General features: G+C 36.4%; 1 protein-coding gene and 2 long non-coding RNA genes across 3 annotated transcripts in view; 2 read left to right on the top strand and 1 right to left on the bottom strand.

The window, feature by feature from the left end:
- The window catches only part of LOC141444342 (uncharacterized), a 208539-nt gene that overhangs the window by 30593 nt on the left and 155103 nt on the right, over positions 1 to 22843 (bottom strand). The gene's annotated exons all lie outside the window — the stretch shown is intronic.
- Positions 1 to 22843, top strand: part of LOC141444341 (irregular chiasm C-roughest protein-like) — a 213308-nt gene that overhangs the window by 42166 nt on the left and 148299 nt on the right. The gene's annotated exons all lie outside the window — the stretch shown is intronic.
- LOC141444265 (uncharacterized) lies at positions 6072 to 9287 on the top strand. Its single transcript, XR_012453155.1, has 2 exons — positions 6072 to 6290; positions 8212 to 9287. It is a non-coding gene; the product is annotated as an uncharacterized lncRNA (long non-coding RNA).

Here is a 22843-nt window from a genome sequence, read left to right as displayed (position 1 = left end):
GGATGCAGGCTGCTTCCAACTGAAGCAACTGGAGGTATTTGGGGAGGCCTATGTCCAACAGTGGACGCCCTACGGCTGAGATGATGATGATCCCGAATATCCATTGAATATTTGATTTCTTAGCTAAATATATCAAATATACTACGTAGATTGAAATAGTGCATGTTCCCACCTAAGTAACTCGTAGTTGTAAATCTGTCAACAGCCAAATTACATTCACGCGAGAAATCGAGGACTTCATGTGCATGAAGGCCCCTTTGAGATGCGAGCCATGCGTTCGTGAGCACGTGGGGCAATAAGACTTGTCTGCGCAAAACAGGATAACTTAGCTTTGAGACATATTAAACTTCTTAATAAATTTCTACCTTTATACAATTTTTACTTTACACAAAGTAAAATGCACATCTTATTTAATTTCAAATTAAATGACTGTAGAAATTGATCAAGTAGATTTACTATATATGACCTAAGCCAACCATAAACTGGAAGCAATAGGGTACTTTTATCAAGCAAAATTTAATCGTATGACTAAAAAAACTAGACTGACGATGGTAGCATAATGTTAAAATCGCTTTAAATTGTTCAAATGAGCACTATATAGCCCTCTTCTGCAACTGAATGGCTATCCTTATTAACGAATTTCTTAATAAAAGGTAAAGCTTTTGTCTTACCTACTACTAGCTATTTGGAAATAATTCCGATCCGCATTAGCGATCCCTTCAAATAGCGAAGCTACTGTGTTAAAAATGAAGTTGTGTTAAATACTTATGATGTATTCATAGATATCATTTAATAATATTGTAAATCTGTTTAAAAAACATATACCTCGAGTTTCTTGCCGGATTCTGCTCAACAAAGGTAGTAGATTTTTTTTGACATTCGTAAGTGCTAAGTAAATATATTTTGCAATTCGTAAGTAAAGATATTTTGACTTTGACTGAGCCATCCATATTCACTTAGTATGGATTGATTTGAAAACTATAAAATTTTATACTGACGACAAATAATGCGCAGGCCTTTTTAAAACAGTAATGCCCAGCTATGAGTAAAACACGAGGCAGAAACACAAAAACTTGGCAAGCCAATTCTATTCTAATTCAAAGCAAACCATTCTTTATTTACGATTAAGTTACATTTTATGAGCAATCAAATAAAAATATTTTCTCATCCAATATATTGACATCACAAAAATCCAGTGCTGAAATGTAGTCAGCTTTATGGTCACTTTTACGCAGGGTGAACTAAGGCGTATTATATATGTAGTCAGGTTATTTTTAAGGATAAAAAAAGACAAAATAATAATTTTACAAAGGAAAAATATATTGCTATACACCGTGAGTGTTGCCAGCCCAGCCTCACTGCACCACAAGTGCACCGAGACGGCCGTCATTTAACTTTAATATAGGGTTATATTTACTAGCCTTTCACATCGTTCAATGGAGTCATCAATATTGAACGTTACATTTAATTTATAACTTCTCACCTTTGATTTGCTTGCGGTTAAATGTTCCACAAGATGGAATATGGTGTTTGAACTGTTGTATGGCTTTATTACGGTACTTTGACTGATGTTGACATATGATAGGCATTAATAATGTTATTCTGAGTTAAATGACCGGTTAAAAAAAATTGCACACACAACTCGGCTTTATTTTATTTTATTTTATTTTTTATTTTATTGTTTCGGGAAACATACAGCACAATTTATTACAGTTGAAATATCACATCTTAAATTATACATTAGCAAAAACAGCTTCCACTAATAGCTTTACATTTTATGCTCTTGGGATTCAAGGCTAATCTTTGAAAGAAACATTAAAAAAAAAACAAACAAATAAAAATAGAAGAAAGTTTAGAAGTTACTTTATACATCCAAGTAACTGGAACCATTTACCAGTCAGTTGATGACGCCGTATGTGTTTGTTTTAGTCTCATCCATCACAAACATCAATAACTAGACAAGTGTCAAATAATATGCGAACTTGCAAAATCCTACTATAGCTTTAAGCTTTGAATGTTAGCAAAGAAGCGATGTAAACTGGCCCTGGGCATCTTAGAAATCACATCAGTGAAAATACCGTGAAACAATGTAATTATTTACCAGAGATACCAAAGTCTTGGTGTCTCACTAACACTATACGAGTTCCTTTTAACTACTACTTTGACGCGGAACTTGTACCTATTAGGTACAGTCACCAGCACCAATATCTGACACAACAAGCGTGCATAAATATCTGATACGACTCTATTTCTAGGGCCGGAAGGACGTGTCAGATATTTTTGCACGCTCCGCTGTGGCAGATATTTTTGCTGGTGACTGTACCTACCAACATAGATTTATCTAAGTGACTATATTTTTACGGTCCACTTAATTATTCTGCAGCCAATTTAATTGAAGAAACTCCATCCAAAATCAAACCTTGTCCAATCGGCTCACGGTTTCATTAGTGATTCGCATATTAATATACAAGAACATTGCTTCCGCACGTTCCCGCGGATTAAAGCTTCATTTAGTCAATAACGTGCGAGTTTTGTTACATTACGGGGCCGGGTGACTATCTGTTTATCTATATTATGTACGCTTGGTTCCCTATCTTATGTATCCACATTATTTTTCGAAATTATCATGTAAGCAATTAGAAATAAAAGAGATTTTCTTTAAATTATGCTTTAATTTCATTTTTTTTTTCATTTCATAACCGCACTAAATACCCCGCACAAAGCAGGACTTTTCTGGTCTAGAGCAGAAAAAATGTATGAAAACCCTTTATTGCATTGTTTTACATTTTTTTTAATTGCAGGTAACACAAGTATTTTTGCTATAAAATTAGCCTTCATGGTGTATAAAAATCTAGTGTTAAGTTGGTCAACCTAACGGTCTTATGAAATTTGACAGATTGCGTTCAAAAAATTGTTGCTACCAATCCTGACAAAAATGGTAAGTAGCCACGTATTTAAAAAAAAACTTTGTGTGTTTAGTTGGCCAACCTGGCGCCCATCCGAATTTTGACAGATCGCGGGTAAAAATATCTGCTACTAACTGCCAAAAAAATGAAAAGAAAAACAAATTGGCAGGAACCTTGCGAATTTTCCGTGGACATTTTTTGAGAGTGCGAATGTAAACTTACAAAACCTGCCAAGAGCGTGTCGGACACGCCCGAGATAGGGTTCCGTAGCCATTACGAAAAAAATAATTTATATTTTTTAAGGATTTCGTATTTTATACGGATTTCAAGTTTAGGTATATTCTATATTTTAGGCTGCTATTTACTCTTAAACTAGTAAAATTCTCAAGCAAACTTAGGCGTTATAGTTTTCCTTTAAGGTTTGATATAGTTCCTACCATCCTGATTTTTTTAACATTTTCCACCCACCGGTTTAGATTTTAGGGGGGGGGACGCCCCGATTTTATTAAAATTTGCACTAAGTTGAATATTTCGCAAACATATCACTGAATCGAAAAATCGTCTTAGCAAACCGTAATGGTTGGTTTTAAAAAACCCTATCCAACGATACCCCACACTATAGGGTTGGATGAGAAAAAAAAAATCACCCCACTTACGTCTATGGGAGGTACCCTAAAAAAGTATATATTTTAATTTCTTATTGTAACATTTTGTCGGCATAGTTTACATATATATCCGTGCAAAATTACAGCTTTCTAGCATTGATAGTCCTGAGCAAAGCCGCGGACGGACAGACACACATGGCGAAACTATAAGGGTTCCGTTTTTGCCATTTTGGCTCCGGAACCCTAAAAAATGGAATCATCGAGTTCTAGTGACTTTCTTTCTATTAATTGTTTAGCATGAGTTTTTTTTCGTCTACTATTCCTGTAATAGTTGAAAGAAAAGCAGATTATGCACTCGCATTAAGTAATTTATATTGCCCTCGTGCTTTTTAAATCCAAATCAGCACTCGGTGCAAATAATAAATAACTTTATGCTTGGTGCAACAATCTACTATTATATTTCACTTTCAAAGTGACTCTTAAATGATCTGACATGTATGTATGCATAAAATTATTGTGACATATGAACAAATAGACGGACAGGGAACTACAAGAGATCCATATGAGCGTATTTGTCAAATAATTTTATGTTTATTACCACCAAAAGTATTTGTAATTTTTTGTCTTATTATCCAATGCATGTTTTGTAATTTTAAACAAAACCCTAAAAATTATTCAGTCGTGTCAAAAGTATCAGTTTTCGAAACAAAGTAAAAAGCTGTCAACTCGCCATCGCGTCGAGGCTATCACCAGCGTCAGTTACAAACCAAGCTAGGGCTATTACTCTGTCCCCCGCAAAACAAAACAATTAAGTTAAATACTATTGCTTTCCTCATGTATGCATCTATTCAAAATGTAATCTTGTACAGCTTGTAACAACATGCAAGTGTCAGTTAAAACTACACAAGCAAACAAAACGATTTAACATTAGCATTTAATTTTGTTCCATACTCTTTTTACCGGGTCAAAATAGGTAAGTAAAACCAGCTTTTTAACTATAAAAGTTATAAGTTATGACGTCCGTTATTTGTACGATATATGTATATGTAGATGTATTTTTTTTTGAGTTTTAATATTCTGATCTATGGTTGATGCTTCACCTGCTGTAAACTAGTCCTTCCTTCTATCTGTAAAAAAGGTTGCCTGGAAGAGATCGCCCTTAAGCGATAAGGTCGCCTATTGCTTATCGCTTACCTACTTGGTGTACAATAAAGAGTCATTGTATTGTATTGTTATTTATTTATATGTTGTATAAATGAGAAAAATCGATATTTACACACAAAATATACAAAAAATAGGACCAGAAACCAATTACATGTTAATTCTTATTGTTTAAAATAAAAGCATTTCCGAGTAGGTAAACATTAAGCGAAGTGAAAATCTGCTACGATATCCAGCAAGTACTTTTAGAGGTTTTATGAGTAGTTTTCAACTGGTAACCCTACGGTAATACGCAACACGCAACTGCCACGGTCAAATTACACTCGCGGTTTCCAAAGGCAAAAAATCGCATCAATGTCGCAACAATTAACTTTAAAGTTTTTAAATGATAAAAAGTATGTAATTAACAGATTTGACGCTATTTATTTAGCAATTCATTAATTTACAATGGACGTCGTTGAATGAGGTAACTTTTAAGGGGGTTGCTCTTCCATACAAACCTACGGACACCCCGCATAGCTTCCACGGACATGTTTTCTTAGAGGATTTTTTGAGAATAGTAATTTATGGATATGCTCTTCAAGCAAAATCCAAAAAAAGTAACTTTATTGCATCAAAAGTGCAGCGTGATGCAGTAAATTTGATGCATTTTACCATTGTATGAGTACAACTGACAGTGTTCGCAGCGAACATGTAGTGACATTTTATATGGGTGCGTGAGTCAATGTCACAAAATCAAACTATTGTAAATAGGTATAGACTATTTCGTGTGGTCACGTGACCATCACCTTTGGCTCAGATAATACGACAACTAAATGAAGAAAGCATGAAATCACTGAGAGATCAAGTTCAAGTTTCTGAGTCTAGTATTTACTTTTTTTGTTTTTAAATCTGTTATTTTCGGAAGTTGAAACGCCTAAACTATTATTTCTGATTAATGCAAGGACACAAACTGTAAGTAAGACGAAAAATAGGTAAGTTACTTTTAAAATTGTCATTTAAAATAATAATTATTTAAGTAACAGACCCAGTCCTCGGCAAAATTATAACATTGCATACTTTACATACATTATAATGCGGTGCTTCGATCTAGGACAAGTGGTTTAAATTCAACTTACAAATTCTGAACAGATATTAGTTATTTATTCTTACGTAGACAGTAGCGCCACTAATTTATATAAAGCATATTTATTCTCACAATAAAAGGTGCTAGGTGTAATCACTAAACTAATTAGTTAAAAAATAAGGTCTACATTCAACATACATTGCATGTGTATGTATTAATATCAAGTTTTACAGTGAGGCTTAAATAAATTCCTACATATCACGGCATTTTTACGGCCGCTAAATCTAGGCTCGGTGAATAAAAGGTTTTCACAATCGAAGTAGTTTTCGTACCTTTTTTATTATTATAACTGGCTAGATAAGTAAAATTTAAACGTCATTATAATACATTTTTGTCACAACGTCAAGTCAATGAGATTGATATTCAAAAGCAATTATGTTTGAATAATTATGGTTTGAACACAAATCAAGAAGTCAAAAAGTTGGCGGACGAGAGGAAATTAGCAAGAGTGCAACTCTTAAACTATTTATGTATTGGATATTGGATACACGGGTATGTTTATTTTATCATTTTTGTCAGAAACATTAATATTTGTTACAAGAACACCAGAGGTAGGGCTGTAAAAATTTCATTCCTACTGGGTGGCCAAAGTATGGCTTATCGTGTGTACCAAACTTGTGGTCTGCAGCAACCTACTACGAAAACATACAAATTTCCCTAACTCTTAGTAGCGTCGTGAACATTTTCACTCCATAGAAGTAAGTCGCTTCCCACCGTCTGTCTGCATATGTACGAGTATGTACTGTATGTACTCTATTATGAAGTGATTCAAGATTTTTTATTTTATTTATAAGTGTGAGAAACGGCAGGGGTTATGGTTTTGGAGCGTATGTATGGTCATTTCTCTCGCACGCTATGCAACAAGGCCTTGATGCATCTTAACAAGTAAGACAACAAACAACAACAAGACAAGAAAATAAGTCTTTGTTAGGAGTGACACAGGTTGTTAATTTTATGCGTATGTGAGTCTGTCTGTGTATCTTTCCGTCGGCCCATCCGTCCGTCCGTCTGTCGATCCGTCCATCTGTCTGTCCGTCTGTCTGTCCGTCTGTGTTTCGAAGTGAACACTACATCATTAGTCCAGTGATGACATATGGATCCGAGACGTGGTGCTTTACTTTAGGCCTTATAAATAGGCTCAGAGTTGCTCAGCGAGCTATGGAGAGAGCTATGCTTGGGGTTTCTCTACGGGACCGAATCAGAAATGAGGAGATACGTAGAAGAACAAGGGTCACCGACATAGCCAAGCGAATCAGCTCGTTGAAGTGGCAATGGGCGGGCCATATAGCACGGAGAGCGGATGGCCGTTGGGGCCGAAAAGTTCTCGAGTGGAGGCCGCGGATCGGCAAGCGCAGCGTAGGACTTCCACCAACAAGATGATGACCTGGTTAAAGCCGCAGGTTCGCGGTGGATGCAGCCGCTGCCAGTTGAAGCAACTGGAGGTCTGTGTGGGAGGCCTATGTCCAACAGTGGACGTCCTACGGCTGAGATGATGATGATGGTGATGTGAATAAAGTTGTACCAACTGTATTTAGTCGAACTACGACTTTATAAGTATTATTGGAAGCAGAGTCTTGTATAGTAAGACTTTAAGACTACGTACGAAATACGATAAATGATGTCTGATGAAAGTAATAACTTCATGTATTCAAATTTCATTTATTTCAATCTAAAAGTTAGTTCTTATTAGGGTATTTAATGTCACTGATAAGATAGAGGAATCATACAGGGTGTCGTGTACTCATGTTGTAGTGAGATAAATGAGATCAGAAGAGGTATCGTTAGATTTGTCTCTGTTAGGAGTGACATCCGTCTCATCCGTCCGTCCGTCTGTTGATCTGTCCATCTGTCTGTCCGTCTGTCTGTCTGTCTGTGTTTCGAAGTGAACACTACATCATTGTCCTATTTTTTTAATTATTGTTTACCAACGCACACACCAAACCTTTCATCCTAAAAAGCTGAAATTTAAGATAAGGAAAAAATGGGATTTATTATGTAGGTACCTACATAAAATTCTACTGGTTCGTAACTATTATTTAGTTTTTAGGGTTCCGTACCTAAAAAGTGCCAACGGAACCCTATTTCTGAGACTCCGCTGTCTGTCTGTCTGTCTGTCCGTCCGTCTGTCACAGGGCTCTATCTCTTGAGTCGTAATAGTTAGACACTTGAAATTTTACAGATTATGTATTACTGTGGCCGCTATAACAACAAATACTCAAACCAGAATAAAACAATATTTAAGTTTTTTTTTTCTAATGTCTAATGTTGTATAGATAATGGTACGGAACACTTCGTGCGCGAATCCGACTCGCACTTGGCCAGTTTATTTTTAATACCCAGGGTATTCAATGTTATATATTTAATTTTACAACTCTATCTCCATATCACTAATCTCTGTAAATTTTACATGCAGGCAGAAAGGAATAGCAAAAATCTAAATTCAATATCAGGATATTTTGAAAAAGATAAGTATTGTTCACAAACCGATCTTAATGACGATGATGATGATGATGATGATGATGGTCGTATGTCATCGCTGCCGAATTCTAACTTTATTCAATGAAAGACATGGAGAAACTTTGTCACAAAGACTTAGTTCAGATAATTTGATATTACGCTGTCCGTCCGTCTATTTCTATAGGATTACTTAAAACTGAAGCAAACTGAAGTGGCAGTGGGCCGGCCATATCAGCCGAAGAACCGATAACTGCTAAGGTAAACGAGTAAAAGCCTAGCGTGGCGAGGGACGCCCTCAGACTAGGTGGAGCGATGATCTTCACTGGGTAGCTGACAGTAACTTGATGAGAGTGGCCGAGGGTCGTGCTCAGTGGCGTGCAATTGTGTATGTCCAGTAGTGGGCTAAGATAGGCCGATGATGATGATGATGATGATGACTTAAAATAAGACAATAATCCCACTCATATTATAAATGCGAAAGTTTGTTAGTCTGTTTGTTTATTTCTTTATTACCTTTTCACGTCTAATTCGTTGAACCGATTAGGATGAAATTTGGGATACAGATAGTTTGAGTCCCGTAGAAAAACATAGGGTAGTTTTTTTTAATCGCAATATTCCCGCGGAATAGCTATAAACGAATTCTACGCTGACAGAGTTGCGTGCAACAGTATGTAGGTACATTAGGGGATTTACCTACTGATAGTCTGATTTACGTCCTTATGCTGTAACTAAAAAGCATCGGTCACTTTTATAGTCTGTCTGCTAATACTATTTCTGTATTTATTAATACACAATTCCTTTCAGATTCAATGCTAACTAACTGCATATAACTTTGCCTGGAATCATTATATTGCTGAAGTAGCCTAGGTGCTGTCATGCAATATTCAAGGTGAAGAAAAGAAGAAACGTTGAATGTTGATATGCAAGAAATTAAGTATATCTGACTGATTAACTATGTTTGATTTATTTATTAACGCTGTGTTATAAAGTTTGTTCTAAATAAATATGATGTACACAACGAAATAAAGTCTTCGTAGGCATCTTTCTTTTAGCGTTCCGTGGGTGGAAATTTTAGTGGAGCTTCTAAAAACAAGAATACCAACAGGTATGTAGTTTTTATTTTTTGACCATCAGTGTGTAGCGGTATAGCAAGCGGTACGGATTACCGAGGACCTGGGTTCGATTCCCAGTGATGGTCTTATTTTTCTGTTTTTTCTGTGCATCTATATTTCAGTTTGTATTTTCAATTTAGGTTTTACGGGATGACCGTAAAAGTAAAAATTTGGAATTGAAATAAAAAATACAAAAAGATTCCAAAAAACCAATCTTAAGTTTTTATTTGTCGAATGAAACTACAGTAATATCAGATGATGAGATAATAGGGGTACATATATAAAGTACTATAAAACCGTACAACTTTGACCTTTGAGATAACTTTGCCCAAGTTGTCATTTTTTAATATCTGAAATAAAACAAAATTGACTGATTTGTGAATCAAAAAATCGCCGGTTACGTTTAAGTTATGAAGAAATATAAATTTCATTTCATAGTATGTACCACACAAGTATATATCATAATCAACTTCGTGTCTTACTTCCTGGCGGTGACATATTGTCACATGGAATTCAAACTCACATCAAAAAAATGTACGAAGAATTTACGAATTTGTGCGCTAGTTTAAAAAATATACTACCCGTAATAATAGTACTACTAATCACTACTAATAATAGTACTACCCGTAATAGTAGTACACCGGTAGTAATAAAGATACTTTCTGGCGGGCGCTATCTATTTTACTATGAAGCAGTCGAATTTTTTATAAGTAAAAAATCGGAATCCCAATCTGTCGGAATCCCAATGGGCACCTTGTATAAGCGCTTTAGAACTTGAACGTATTTTTTTTTTAACTATAGCGTACAAATTCGTACATTTTTTCTGATTTACAAGAAATTTGAAAAGTCCGCCAGAAGTACTTCAAACTAGTTGAATTTTTTTTGTTATAAAAGTCGGTTCCATTTTTTGCTAAAAAATTTTTCATGTACAGTCACCAGCACCAATATCTGACACAATAAGCGTGCATAAATATCTGACACGACTCTATTTCTAAGGCCGGAAGGACCTGTCAGATATTTTTGCACGCTCCGCTGTGGTAGATATTAATGCTGGTGACTGTACCTACATTTTTTGATTTGAGTGAATTCCATGCGACACCATGTCACCGCCAGGAAGTATGACACTCAACTTCGAAGCTGTCTCACCCTGGAGATCGCATAGATCGATGTTTACTTGACATCTTATTCCGAAACTTATTTATTGTTTTGTCACTAGTAACGTGCTAGCACAAGTCTTTTCGCGATAGTTTTGAATCTTCTTCTGCGTGAAACATAAACATTGTAGTAGAAAAATAGTAGAATATTATATGTTCATTTTTTTTAACAACCGAGTTAGTGTTATGCTCTATGTCACAGGATGACTAAATATTGACTATCGATATCGAGATTAATATCACTCATGTTTAGACTTTGCTCATGTCTAGCTTTAGATACATTCTTGACTGAGCCGGCCGCGATAACTGTAGTAGGTAGTATGGCGTTCTTTTTCGAGTGTCATTGCTATTGAACTGTCAGGTTGCCTTACAGAAGAAAAGGAAACTCGTGTAAAATGACATCGCATACAGATACCCAGAATCAAGAACCAAAATCAGAAGAATAATTGTATAAGTTCATATATTGATAAATTTTTATTGTGAGCTTACTTTTTTTTAATTATGTGTAACTATTATTACAAATTATATATTTTTAAGCTTCTGGTACCTTGACTTTTGTATTTTTAGGACTATTGCATGGTAGGTGCACGCGGCTAGTAGCTAGTTTTATAAGATCTCCGCTTACAAATTGTATCTTTCGCGTCACTGCTTTCATTATAGTGGCATCATAATAATGTTTGATTTTGAGTTTGCATTATATTATAGGCTATGATTGGTTTTTTGGAGTCTTTTTGTATTTTTTATTTCAACTCCAAATTTGTTACTTTTACGGGTATCCCGTGAAACCATATCGAAAATACAAACTGAGACATGGATGCACAGAAAAACCAGAAAAAGAGACCAGGGCTGGGAATCGAACCCAGGTCCTCAGCAATCCGTGCTGCGTGCTATAACCCCTACACCACCGCTGGACAGGAATCTAGACACGAATTTTTCCTATGCATACATATCTCAGGTTGCTTATTTCTACTAGGCTACTTATGCAGCAGCACTAGCGACATCTATGTTCCGCTCTCATCGAGAGACGTCACACTCTTGTCTGGGTGAGCGGTTGGTTCCGAAAGAGTGTGACGTCTCTCGATGAGAGCGGAACATAGACAATTTTCAAAATGACTCAATATGCTTGACTGAAATGTTTACATCGTAAAATCTGGGCCATATTGCCCAGATTTTACGATGTAAACATTATATTGTCCATATTGTCCGAAATAAAGGTCTTTACTTATTATTGTAATAGCTGGTTCAGATTTTCGATCACGAACCCATCTGGACCCGGTCATTTGAAAGGCATGGGACCACAGCCAACATATCTAATATAGATGAGATGAGCAGAATTTTGGAGGTCTATCCCCTAATACACTATAAGGATGTGCTAGCGGACAGGCCTCTACAGTTGCCAGATCCGGACAGTAATTCACATGGAGTGGGCTATGGCGTTAATAGGATGCCGCATACAGCATTACCGAGATATGGAGTGAGATAACGGACACCTACCATTCCAATTTTCCAATATCATATTAATTGTACTTTTAGTAGACGATGACATGCCGTTCACTAAATGGGCCGCTCAAACTATTGACCCCCGAAACAACGAGGTGTAGTATAATATAATGCTTCAAAAATATATTTCACATACTTTTATTCTGACCTAGAAAGACGTGTAATAATATGTGATATTTTTGATTGGTTCGATTGTATATCTATCTTGTCTTGTGTGGATAGAGATGAACGAAATAAATACTTGAATAATTGAGTGGTTTCGGTGTTACCAGGTTCCTTGACCCTTGATGCGTGGCTTTACTGGTGCGTCCATGAGGCACATGTGCCATATGACCAGTGATGTAAATAATGGAGTTGTTCTTTCGAAAAAATAATAAACTTTATTACATACATTATAATAATTATTTTATTGTATGGTAGAACTGCAACTGTCACAGGCGGAACGGCAGTGATGGGCCTGGTAATTGCAGCCTGCTCGCGTGCTCGGACAGATGAGAGGAATAGAGCAACAAAATAATTAAAAGAAACTGGAATTAATCAAAATACCACGCACAGGACTTATCACGCTAACACACTCGAGTAATATTTACCTCGACGTTTCGGCAACATTACAGTGGCCGTGGTCACGAGTAGACTGAAGTGTGGGGTGTCAAGTCTGCCTAGCAGCGCGAGTCCTTCGAACTACCCGCACTTCGTCATTTTTATTTGTCACCCCACACTTCAGTCTACCCGTGACCACGGCCACTGTAATGTTGCCGAAACGTCGAGGTAAATATTACTCGTGTCTAAAAATATATTGTTTCCAAAATACTTACTTGATTTATAATGCATAATAATTGGCATTATTATTGGGATATGAATTTACTGTACCAGTGGGAAAATTACAAATTAATTATACCCCCTGCCCGGTCAACCAGACTAGTCAGCCGTAGATACTACAGGCAAAGAGCGCTCAAAAAGTAGCAAAGTAAAGACATTCTCTTTTTACTCTTAGTATTTGAGGACATGTAAAACTATTTGAGCATTTCTAAATAAAGTTTGTACATTTGATTTGCGACTCCTATTTGTGATAAAAATTTGCAGGTATGTAGAGTGAACGATACTGAGCCGTAATAACATAGTCTCTCAAAATGTCCCAATTGGTTTGTATGGAAATTTCCTTTTTTGTTACCAAAACTACGGATTTGCGGTAACAAAAAAGGAACTTTCCATAATTGGGACATTTCGGGAGACTATGTTATTTAAACTCAGAGTGAACGATTCACTCTATCTACCTGCAAATTTTTACCCAAATCGGAGTCGCAAATCAAATGTACAAACGTTTTTAGAAATGCTCATTTTAGCACTGTAGCTTGCTGTGGCAAAGTATCAAACTGTTCAGCTACCTATGAGCTTGACTGCTTCGAATTAGGTTTGATGCAACATCTGTCTCCGATGATGACGTGTCAGCTAACTGAACGTGCCCGTAGTCTGCAAGTACGACGGATTATTTGGGTAGTTCTAGTTCCTTCACAAGACCTTGAAGAAAGAACTGCGGGATTTTTCCGCCTTTGTACCTTTGCAAGAACTGAAGATGCTACTGCGAAAGGAACAAAGGCTAAAAAATAAACGCAGTTTTTCCTTCAAGTCTTGTAAAGGAACTAATGCAAAAAAAACGCAATAGTTCCATCGCACGAACATCCAAAGGAAACACTGCCAATAATCCAGTACGCACGACTACAAACCTGCTGGATCGGAAAAAATCCTAGCAGATAATACTTACTATAGGTAGTTATATGAACGAATCGACAACTGTTTTCGACTCGAAGGTAACAAAGGTAGTGTAGATGATTTTGGAACTGCTCGTAGTCTTCTGCTGATTGTGCCAAATCATCGGTTATGATATCCTAACAAAATCAATTTATATAAGTAGGTACAAAATTAGCACGGGATAATTTTTTACCGCAATTTGATACCAGTTATCGGCGAGTGGGTGAACTTTTGCTGTTATGTAAGTATTTCGTAAGTATTTATTTATACCTATAAAGGCAAAACATGGCCTAAAAATGCATGAGATTTGGCAAACGTATTCCTTGAGGATCGCAGAGGTGCAAGAAGTTTTTTTTTTTATTCGAATACCTACACTACAGAGTAGATTTTTTCTTCAACGGGAGCGAAGCCGCGGGATTAAGCTAGTAATATATATACGAACTGAGAAATCCAGATGCAGAAGCCTAGATAAACTCTTCGTCAACTCTTTTCATGGTTAGCAACTTATTAATAATTGATATTAGCAGCTTATGATTACTAATTCTCTACTAAAAGTCTTACCACAGAAATTGAGTGATGATGATGATGATAATTAGGATAGTAAACTCTGTATGGTTTTTATTACCTCTTTTGATAGAAAGAGCTTAGAGCTTTATTAGGTATGTCTAAAGGCACTGTTACACATGCTCGTTACTGGACTGAAGCAAACGCGTTCACACTTGCTTAATACCTTTCCCCCTTCCACACCGTCTCGAGCTTGCCACTAATAAGCATGCTCGATAGTAGCATGTCCTGTTCACACATGCTACTAGCTAGCATTTGCTCAATAGTAGCATGCTTTCTTGCTACTAAAGAGCATGTGTAACAGTGTCTTAAGGGACTTTGGCCTTACGGATGCCCTTGATAAACTTGATTGCCTGGGCATTCCTGTGCGTGTCGTACAAGGTGACTAAGAGCCCTGGTGGCAGCGCTCTCTATTGCCAACTACGAATTCCAAACTCCAGCTCTGCGGCGTGGAAGGTAAGGACAAACCTCCGCACTATTTTCCCAAGAAACTCGTCCTGTAGATTTGCTACTGATTTTCAACCGACGATCATGACCACTTTAGCATGGTAGTAACTACGAAAAGTAACTATAAATATAACCTGAATAATAGCAAGACCATCAACCAAGACAAGAAACCGTGATCAGAATCTCGGTAATTTCTCAATTTATCGTACACATATTATGAACACTTGAAAGGCGTTTGGCTCGTATTATAATATGCGAACAGTTATCCAAGACCCTGCTTCTAATTATCAATAAAATACTTATAGATTTTATAGGTCGTAGTAAAATTTTCGAGTAAAGTACAGTTGGTACAAAATTTCGTGACTCGATAAAGAAATGTGAATATTACTCGAAGGAGTACCCCGATCGGGTAGCTAAGTGTCGCAATAGACTTTCGCTAGCTGGCGCTGTCTATTTGAGTGTGTGCGTGAGCTCCTAGTGTCCGTATACGGCCGCAATTGACGTTCAAAGTAAAGCACCTCGTTTGCGGCTTTGGCGGAATATTTCATTTCGAGTGTGGGGTCAAAAAATCGGTTACGCTTAGATACTCCGCCATTAGTTTTTGGTGAAATAATTCTTCATAATTTACGAAAAAAACCTGAAAAAGGAACTATTGATAACAGCGCCATCTAACGGACATTGCTCATGAGCTAACCAGGAGCAAACCCTTAAGACAAATTAAGGTCTCTGACACTTCTTCGTGGAATTTACGGTTAGTCTATGGCTTTACAATCGAATTACCTACTTATGAGTAAAAATTATTGTATGGCAACATTTTTGTTTGAATAAAGAACGGACGGTTATGGTCATTTTACTTTTGTGACACTCACGACAATTTTCTTACAAGATTTTAACTGTTAATGTACAATGTTTGTTGTTTTACAGATAAAAGCTTCTTTTAAATTTAATTTCATCCACATCAATTTACATATGCATGTTGTTTTTATCCCAAAAGATGGGACAATGCCTACCTGTGGGATAGCGATAAACATGTTCTTTGCCAACAAAATGAAGTTGCGGGCAATAGTTGATTATAGGTCGGATGACAATGCAAATACTAACAAAGAATACTTAAATTATGCTTACTGCTCTTTCATATTTAGGCTGCAGCTCCACTGAGACGAGCGGAGCGGACAGGAGACGTATGAGGATCGACCATTCATATTACATCTCGTCTCCGAGACTTGTGGATTTCAACTAATACGATTGGTCGATCCTTCACGTCTCCTCTCTTCCGCTCGTCGAGCCGCAGCCAGTAGAGCACGGATTTAGATCCATTTTGGATCAATATAATATAAGTAAGATAAACGTACGAGTGCTCGTCGCTGTCCCAGTGTTTGGCATCTTTAATCTTATGTCTCTGAGTTTCGAAATTCATGTGCGGAATTACATTTGAAATTTACCACTAGCTTTGCAGTGAAGGAAAACATCGTGAGGAAACCTGCACAAACCTGCGAAGCAATTCAATGGTGCGTGTGAAGTTCCCAATCCGCACTGGGCCCGCGTGGGAACTATGGCCCAAGCCCTTTTTTTTCTAAGAGGAGGCCTATGCCCAGCAGTGGCACGTATATAGGCTGGGATGATGAATCTTATGTCACTTCACTAGCAATAGAGATGACAGGGTGCCGTCTATTGGGCATTAGCGTGTCGAGCAATGGGACGTTTACCTTACTCATAGTGAATGATAAACAAGGTTTTTACCAGTTCCCACGCTACCAGTATATTCTAGGTATAATTTTGTAATAAACCAAACATCATTTTAAACTGGAGTATCTCAGAATCATCTTTACCTCAGAGGAAGTCATCAACTACTAGCAATCAAGCGGGGTTCAACCACATACCCATACTGCCGGAGTCGGTTAAAAACTTGTCTGTCCTTCCGCCATACAGCTACATACATGACCCTTACATCACTTCTACGTAATACTGAATCAGAGCTCTAACTAAAATGGTCGAAGACATAACGACGCCAGTGTAAGTTGCACTCTAATTGTTAGTGAAGTCATAGTGATTGGGGGTCTTGTGTGAGTGGTGGTGTTGTGAGGATTTTTTCTAGGGGTCAATAAACTAGTGTGAGCGAGACGACCTTATCAATTATCGATAGGATGGTGGCGCTATGTGTGGTACGGGATGTTTCTTTTCTATCACCAAAAGGTGATAGAATAATTTTCATGCATATTTGTATTTTTTATTGTGCATTTTTTTTGTGTAACGTGTTGAATATTTGTTTTTTCGAACTGTTTCAGGTGTTTGACGAAGAGCATTTTATTTTTAATATTACCAAAGCTGAAATATAACTTTGTGCTTGTCAATGGTATTTGACTCACCTTTGGCAGATCATAAATCGAATTAATCTTTGTATTTCAGACAAGCTTGTATTTTTTTTTGTAATCATTTAATTCAACTAATTATAAATCATACTTAAAGTTGTGCAACAGACGTCCGAGAGCTCGTTACTCTACCAGTAGGTACCTAGTTGCTATACTTATTAAATTTATTTTTCGTCATTAGCAGGATGCCATCTATTGGTCACTTGCATGTTAAACATTAGAACACTTATCTCATCTCGGCCTATATACGTCCGCAGGGCACAGTCCTCCTCTCAGAATAAGAGGACTAGGGCCATAGCTACCAGTCGTGCCCAGTGCGGATTGGGAATTATAATTTACCTCTATTTAGTAGGTGCGGTGAAGATAAATTTATTTTGATAAACCTTTATTGTTGTATGACTATATTCTACTAAGCATATTATCACGCAAGTATTAAAAATGTTAATTATATTTCCGTGCCCATCCTGTGAACGCATAGAGCGGTCCATATCCGCACGCGCACCTGCCTCGCCCGCCAATCACGACGCGCCGTCTCTTATTTATTTAATCTTTTTATTTTTTAATGTTTTATTTTTGTTCACAGCGTGTTTTGTTTTCGAATTTCCGCACGTTACGGTTGCTGGGTGGTTTATTGCAGTTTAATGGAGCACAACGCTCCAATTGTAAAATTGAATTAAAAAATAAATGTTGGAAAAGTTGTTAGGTATAAGTTTGGTGTGTTAAAAAAAATAAAATTAAAGTAAAGGGAAAAATTAAAATAAAGCTTATATATCGTTATAGTATTAGCGAAATTTACGTTTTTTTTAGTATTGAAAACAAAAAATATGAAATTACTAGCTTTTGCCCGCGGCTTCGCCCGCGTGGAATTCGGTTATCCCGCGCTGTTCCCTCGGGAACTGTGCATTTTTTCTGAGATAAAAAGTAGCCTATGTCACCCACTGGCCCATAAACTATCTCAATGCCAAAAATCACGTCGATCCGTCGCTCCGTTTCGACGTGAAAGACGGACAAACATACACACTTTCGCATTTATAATATTAGTATGGATGTATTCTGCAGTGAAATGTGCTGGTTTTACAATATGATTGTAAACATACATTATCAATTCCTAAGGATGTAGGGTTGGTCCTGCTCACGTCTCCCGAACCAACCTGTATTTCATGTTAAAGACGTACCCATTACTAGCTTTATTCTGCGATTTCTCTTCCAAATATGAAAAAATGGCTAGTTCTCTATCTCATTGGAATTTCGTAAATCTCTCTTTTCCGAAAAATTACATAGTTCCCGCAGGAAATGAATTATACGCGGACGGAGTCGAAATATTTAAATAAAAATATAAGGATGTTTTAAATCCATGCAGTTGTCAACTGCATTACCAAAGTAACCCAAGCTATAGTCGACTTCATAAATAAGTGACCACTTCTGTACCTTGTCGCTTTCAGTCGTTACACAATGTCGTATGGCTTTTCAAATATGACGATAATCTCGTCACCGCCACAAAACAAACGAAAAACGAAAAAACCAGCGGCAAATAACTTGATTTTTAATTCTATTGCAGAAGGATTAATTTCGAGTTGAATATTGGTCATGTATAGATGACCGTGGCGTGTGAGGCATTCCATTGGCTGTCACGACTGATGACTGTGGCGGTGAAGAGGTTAAAGTGACAAGGTACAAAAGAGAGCACTTATTTATGACATTGACTGTACTAACAACGTAGTAAATTCACAGATTCGTTTGCGGATACAATTTTATACAAGGAAACCCCAAAGTTATACATAACTCAATGAATCCTTATCTACACCTCTGATAACATCAAAGCATATAAAACCCATTACAAAAAATACCGTAAAAAAAAATCAAAGCTCCCACGAAAACCTATATCGGATACATAACATAAATATTTTCAGTGTAAATCACGGGGTGAGGGATAATGGACCGTATGGCGAGGGCGTAAGGTGCACCGATTTTCGTCCTGTCAAGGTAGCTCTAACACCTGCTATTTCGGAATGCGCGCTACGATTTTGTGTGGTATTTGTTAGAAGCTGATAGCGGGATCGAAGTTTAAATATATTTGATGGAATAACGAGACTTTAAAGATGTTTCAAAAAGGAAGTGCTCCATTCCACGGTGTTATGTGGAGTTTTATAAAGAGTTAATGTATAGCAATTTTTATGGATGTTGTACAACTTCTTTTTTAATTTTGTGTATATTTTATATTTATCACAGCATAAAAGTTACATTTAACAAAAAAATATTCGTCAAGCTGTAAAACTGTTTGTTAAGGAATACAGTGCAGAATTTATTTACACTTTTTAATTACTTACTCGAAGTTTATATTTTGTCTTTCTCAGTGCTATATTATTATACAGAGTGCCTCTGACCATGTGGCTGTTAATGCAAGGTTCGATTCTACTCTTAAACTGAGCTATTTAGTCCAGATTGACAGACAGTTATTTTTATATACTTTGCAACAAAGTTGCTTGTCTCAGACCACCTATGTTTTATTGAATCACCGCACAAACCACAGACATCCGCACACCGCAAAATAGATAGCAATTAAACATGCAGCACTTTTACAACCTAAACCCAGAAGCAGTTCTAAATGGGTTTATTTATAATTGCTTAATAGAGGAAACCAGCAAAATAAAATACTTCAGCGATCAACTTGATTACGTAGTAAGAACGTTAAATTGATCCATTTAGTTCACTTTTTTTATGCAATAAAAGAAGTCTCAAACGTCCTCAAAGGCTTAGAGTACAGTTTGTTGTTCAGCGCAACTAGATGCGCTGTTAATTAGATCATAATCCGTAATTGAGTCGTTGATGCCGTATTTTCGAAAATTAGCTACACGAAGACATTTTTGCTACATGGAGTTTGACTGTAGGCGTTTATGACCTCCAACGCAAAAAAGGTGTTATAATTTTGACCGTTTTATGTGTGTCTGTGGCATTAAAGCATTCAAACAGGTAAAGATCCTTTAATCAAGATGGTTCTTAGCTAAGATTTCGATGTTGCTGTTTAACGTAAAAATGCGGTGGTTTTAGCTATGCTCAATAAAAATTGTTAGGTTTTCAAGATATTCAATGTTGGAAATTTTTTCAAAGCTTGGTGGGTTAGACATTGATCTCTTATGACTTGAACCGTTTCCTTTCTGTTCTTGATTACCGCGTACACGATTTACTAGTCCAGTTACATGCTTATGGGGTTATTTACCTGCACCCGTATAAGGAAATCAGTGTTAGAAATGTATTATTAATCCCAGTAATGTTACTTGTTAAAGACTAGCCACTTCCCGTGGTTTTTGGCGTGAATTATTAGATCTGGCAAATTAAATTATAGGAATTTTCAAAAATTTCAGTGGGAATTTAAAAAAAAAACGTTGTTTTCATGCTCGTTGTATGTAAAACGGGTGCATCGCATAATGTTTGAAAGTCATAATGTAATGTTAGTCATAATGTTTGCTAGTCATAATTTTTTCGCTGAAATTGTAAATTTTCAGAAAGTTTAAATGGTCACCTGTGTTATTTAGATTAGGCTTGTTTTATAATAACTTTAATCTAAGGTAACAGACATACTCACAATTTATAGGATCAACCAAGTAAGAGATAGGTCAATTATCAAGTGTTTATTTATCACCAATTTATCATCAAAATGCATAAAATTATGCAAATCGTAAACATTATAAAAAATTGGTACTAACTGAAAATAATAAAATGCTTCCAAATTTTAATGCTCATAAAACTGTATTTATGACATCCTATAACGATAAACTGCTAAATAGACATATCACTTGACGCTGCTCCTTTTATATGATAGTTTTTTATGGCTTTCTTTATAGCAAACTACACCTAAATACTATCAAGTATAAAAAATAGTCGCACAGATCAATTATCCAAGAGAGTGAAAAATAATTCGTTTGAAATAAAATCAATATAACACAGGTGATTGGCGAATGGCAAATCCAAAATTCAAGCAGGACTGGACTTTGACCAGCAAGTAATTATGACCAGTACCGAAAGTATTCCAGGAGAACTGTTTGATGAATTTGGCCATCAATTAATTAGGCTGGCATAGTCAGTCAGGTGAACTTAAGCCTCGATAAAAAGAAGTAGATAAAATATATTAATAGCAACAGCCACGCATTGACACTTTTTCGGGACTGATAGTTAAATGTGATGCCGTCTCTGTTTATCCGGACAAAACAGACAGAGGAAGATATTTGTCACAAAATGTATCAATAAGTAGTAAAAGAGGCCCTAAATGTTTGATCCTTACGTGGCTTAGTGGATAAAAGCTAAAAATCAAGAAGTTAGTGACAAACCACTATGTTTTTAATGTTGATCAGTCTTGTATTACCACTCTATGGATTTGTTCATCTATGAGGATACGTAAGGAGTACGTGATCTGACTGATCTGAGTAGGTATAATAATTAACTTCCAAAATAAACAACGCTAGCTTTTGCCTACTAATTCGTCTGCATTAGGACGACATTGCAGGTAGGAATAATTACCTGAATTGAAGTTCAAATCCTACTAAGTGAGTATGTTTGACTTCAGGCTAAAACGGCTGGATGAATTTGGATGAAATGTGGTATGTAGATAGCTGGGACACCTGGAATTAAACATAGGCTACTTTTTATTCCGATATTCCTACGGGATAGGGATAAAATCTCTAAACAACAACGTCATGTAGTCGTGAAATTTGACATGCTTGTTTTTAAAGTAACGTCAATGAAAACCACGATTTAATTTTCGGGAATTCCCACGGGAATTTTTTAAAATCCCTGAATTCAATTCAGCTGCTCGATCTATGATTTACGTGTGTAAAGCCGCGGGTAAACACTAGTGCAGAAATATTTATTTCAGACATTATGGTCCAGTGTTAGTACAGTCAAGGGCAAAGATATCGACACAGCTAAAGTTAATGCTAAGTGCATAAAGTCGTGTATACATATTTTTGTAACTTTGGCTGTGTCGATATCTTTGCCCTTGACTGTACTTACCTATTAAAAATACAACCTACGGTACATAAACTAGACTAAGTTGAGTTTTTACTTTATCGAAAATACATTTTACATTTTTTATTTGGAGTTGAAATAAAAAAATAAAAATAAAAAAAAACAATCTTAATTTACTTTTGCGAATTCAGACTTAATAAATTTAGAGATTTTTAGGAAAGTTGAAAGAAAGAATATAATTTATTTATTACAGCAGTGACACATTACACAGGTTAGGAAAAATGACAATAAAAAGTGGTGCCGCTATAAAAAGCTCCCGGCTCAGCATATCGTTGGTTGAAAACCAGCACTGGTCTTCCGCCGGGCCACAGAGGAGTGAAATTACGGAAAGTCGCACAAAACAAACACAAGAATAAAAATAACTACGAGACTAAAATATTAGTTGGCTGTATAGCCCACATTATCATGGCCACAGTAGGTACATGTAATGAAAAAGATAAGAATAATTGACATTGACATATGACAATACGGTATTTGACTATTTTGTATATGTTTTATAAATTAAACTACACAATGCCTGTTATCGAATAAAGAAACAATTTTTAAGCTACCTTTACAAATAACAAAGTTACGAGGGTTGAATTCAAGATTAGACAGAGAAAGACATACTGGCATGTGACGTCGTACTTGCTGCATAGAGAAAAGCGTTTTGAGAAAGAGACAGGTATATA

The sequence above is a fragment of the Choristoneura fumiferana genome, chromosome 29 (genome assembly GCF_025370935.1).
Source record: "Choristoneura fumiferana chromosome 29, NRCan_CFum_1, whole genome shotgun sequence".
Taxonomy (NCBI): Eukaryota; Metazoa; Arthropoda; class Insecta; order Lepidoptera; family Tortricidae; genus Choristoneura; species Choristoneura fumiferana.
This window is presented reverse-complemented; position numbering and strand designations above follow the sequence as displayed.